The sequence below is a fragment of the Triticum urartu genome, chromosome 7 (assembly GCF_003073215.2).
Source record: "Triticum urartu cultivar G1812 chromosome 7, Tu2.1, whole genome shotgun sequence".
Classification (NCBI taxonomy): domain Eukaryota; kingdom Viridiplantae; phylum Streptophyta; class Magnoliopsida; order Poales; family Poaceae; genus Triticum; species Triticum urartu.
Genome location: NC_053028.1, coordinates 250,582,476 through 250,586,327, shown reverse-complemented (window position 1 = coordinate 250,586,327; position 3,852 = coordinate 250,582,476).

Below are 3,852 nucleotides of genomic sequence, written 5' to 3'. Positions count from 1 at the left end.
TGATAAGTTCCTCTTCAGCCTGAGCTTCAGACGGTATGATTTCTCCAGTTCCCATAAGCTTGATGGATTCACTAGGTGGAATGTCATCTAGCACATTTGGCAGGTGCTCTCTTTACGAGCCGTTAGTTTCATCGAACCGCGCATCCACAGTTTCAACCACTTTATAGTGAAAGAGGTTGAATACTCTGTAGGAGTGCGAATCCTTTCTGTAACCAAGCATAAAACCTTCATGTGCTTTCGGTGCAAATTTTGAAGTGTGATGTGGATCCTTGATCTAGCACCTAGCACCAAATACTCTGAAGTAACTGACATTTGGCTCCTTACCAGTAAGGAGTTCATAGGATGTCTTCTTCAGAAGCTTGTGAAGATATACACGGTTGATGACATGACATGCAGTATCAATAGCTTCAGGCCAGAACTTTCTTGGAGTCTTGTATTCATCAAGCATCGTCCTAGCCATCTCAATGAGTGTTCTGTTCTTGCGTTCCATGATGCCATTCTGCTGCGGCGTGTATGGAGCTGAGAACTCATGAGTGATACCCAAGGTATCAAGATAAGTGCCGAGGCCGGTGTTCTTGAATTCTGTGCCATTGTCACTTCTGATATGCTTGATCTTGACGCCATAGTTGTTCATGGCACGGTTGGCAAATCATCTGAAGACATCCTGCACTTCAGTCTTGTAGAGAATTATATGCACCCATGTATATCATGAATAATCATCAACAATGACGAAGCCATAGAGACAAGCAGTAGTAGTGAGAGTAGAGTAGTGAGTAGGGCCGAATAGGTTCATGTGTAGCAGTTCGAAGGGTTGAGTTATTGTCATGATTGTCTTCGAGGGATGCTTGGACCTTGTCATCTTTCCAGCTTCACAAGCATCACATAGGTGATCCTTCTTGAACTTGACGCCTTCGATGCCTATGACGTGCTTCTTCTTTGCGAGAGTATGCAAGTTCCTCATGCCAGCATGCCCTAGCCTCCGATGCCAGAGCCAGCACTCTGAAGCTTTTGCAAGAAGACATACATCAAGTTGTGGTCCTGCTGAGAAATCTACCATGTACAAATCATCTTTCCGATACCCTTCAAAGACTAGAGACTTCTTAGATTCCATTTGAACAAGGCAACGATATTTTCCAAATATCACAATCATGTTCAAGTCACAAAGCATTGAGACAGACATTAAGTTGAAACCAAGGGATTCAACAAGCATCACTTTATCCATGTGCTGATCCTTTGAGATTGCAACTCTACCTAGACCCAATACCTTGCTTTTACTAGTGTCAGCAAATGTGATGTGACTCTTGTCAGATGGACGTAAGGTTGAGTCCATGAGAAGACTTCGATCGCCAGTCATGTGGTTAGTGCATCCACTATCAATAATCCATTCTGAAGCAGCTGGTGTCATACCCTACAGTGCAGTTAGGGGGATAGGCTTCACGAAGAGTATTGTGAAGCATAAAAATTTGACGAGCAAGTGGATTATGAAAGCTTAGATCGAGGTTATGACTGATAGGATGAATAGCAGGCAAATCAGGAACGAAATACATAATAAGACCATTTGGGCATTCAATCTTGCGCCCCACAAGATGTTTTAGGTCCCCAGCAATAGCATCTGATGCCTTTGATTACCGGCTGGAGACCTTTCCCTGCAAAAGAGAGTTAAGTCTTCTTAACCACCCACATTTTCAGGGGTGGCTTGGAAGCAATGAGTCTAAGTGCAGCATCTGAGAACTTTGGCTTTGGAGCCCTAGCAAATAGTCTTGCAGGAGGTGAATAATACTCATAAGAATAAGAAGAGTAGTTCCTAGTTTTATGAACATGGTGGTTTGAAACACGCTCATATGCATAGTCCTGAGTATAGTTTCCCTGCAAAACATCAGCGTTAGGGTGACTCAGGTGAGTCCTGTGTCTGTATGAAGCCTTTGGACCGGGGTTTGTCTTCTTCCCTTGTGGTGTCATGACGACATTCACAGGAAGATTCTCCAGACACCTTTTGGGCACCCAGATTTTCTTCATAGGTGGCCCATTCCTGCAGTTAGTACCAATATACCTGGCAAACACTTCACCATTCTGATTCTTAAACAGTTTATAGTTTGCATCAAAGGATTCATCAATGATAATAGGGTTAGCACAAGTGAAGCCAGATAGGGCAGATGGATCCACTAAAGGTTCCTTTGCAGCAACCCATGTGGTTTTGAGGTATTTCTCAGGCTTCCAGTAAGAACCATCAACATTCATTTTCCTCTCGAACCCAACACCCTCTTTCCTAGGGTTTCGGTTCAGAATATGCTTTTTGAGGACATCACATAGTGTCTGATGCCCTTTGAGACTTTTGTACATCCCTATCTCAAGCAATGTCTTCAACCTAGCATTTTCATCAGCAATAGCAGTGGCATCCTCAGTAGAGGGGTTAGTTACCACATCAACAATTGAAGATATTGCAACAGTAGCAGCAGTAGAACATTCAGCAACAGAAGTAGCGTTATCACGCTCAAGGCATTTTAGACATGGTGGTTCAAATCCTTCCTGGGCGGGACTGGTCTATTGAGCGCGAAGTGACTCGTTTTCCTTTTGAAGATCTTCATCAACTGCTCTTAATTTCTCAAGTTCCTGGTTCCTTTGAAGATAATCATAGGAAAGCTTTTCATGAGTTGTTGAGAGCGTTTCATGACGACTATCAAGTTCCTCATACTTAACATGAAGATTTTTTATGTCTTCAATTAAGGACTGAGATCGGGTCATTTCCGCATCCAACAGGTCATCGCTTTTGTCTAACAGTTTTCGAATATGTTCCATAGTTTTCTGTTGTTCAGTTGCAATTTTAGCAAGTGTTTTGTAGTTGGGTTTGGATTCACAATCAGAGTCATCTTCACTTGATGTTTGAAAGTAAGCATCGCGTGAGTTTACCTTGGCACCACGTGCCATGAAGTAGTAGGTGGGAGCGAAGTCGTCCTTGTCATTAGCATCAGCGTAGGTGACGGAGCCATTGTCTTCAGTGTTGAAGATGGACTTGGCAACGTAGGCTGTAGCCAGACTTGCAACGCCAAAGTCAGACTCCTCCTCAGACTCCACCTCCGCCTCCTCAGAAGCGGACTCCTCCTCTGAATCCATCTCCTTGCGAACAAGAGCACGAGCCTTGCCAGATGAGCTCTTCTTGTGTGATGAAGACTTTGATGAAGACTTGGAAGAAGACTCTGAGGATTTTTTCTTCTTCTTGTCATCAGAATCATATTCCTTGCTCTTCTTCTTGTTGTTGTTTTCATTGTCCCACCGCGGACACTCAGAGATGTAGTGACCAGGTTTCTTGCACTTGTGGCATGTTCTCTTCTTGTAGTCATGAGTAGAAGCTTCATCATTTCTTGAGCTGGACCGTGAAGACTTTCTGAAGCCTTTCTTCTTGGTGAATTTCTGGAACTTCTTCACAAGCATAGCAAGCTCCTTTCCAATGTCTCCAGGATCACCAGAACTGCAGTCAGATTCTTCTTCAGATGAGGAAACAGCTTTTTCTTTCAAAGCATGAGTCGGCCATAGTTGGGACCGTAGATATCTCTTTTCTTAGAAAGCTGAAACTCATGTGTGTTGAGCCTCTCAAGTATGTCAGACGGATCGAGTGTCTTGAAATCTGGGCGTTCTTGAATCATCAGGGCTAGGGTGTCAAATGAGCTGTCAAGTGATCTCAGGAGTGTCTTGACGATTTCATGCTTGGTGATCTCAGTAGCGCCAAGAGCATGAAGCTCATTTGTGATGTCAGTGAGGCGATCAAACATGACCTAATAATTCTCATTGTCGTTTCTCTTGAATCGGTTGAAGAGGTTGTGAAGGACACTGATCCTTTGACCTCTCTAGGTTGAG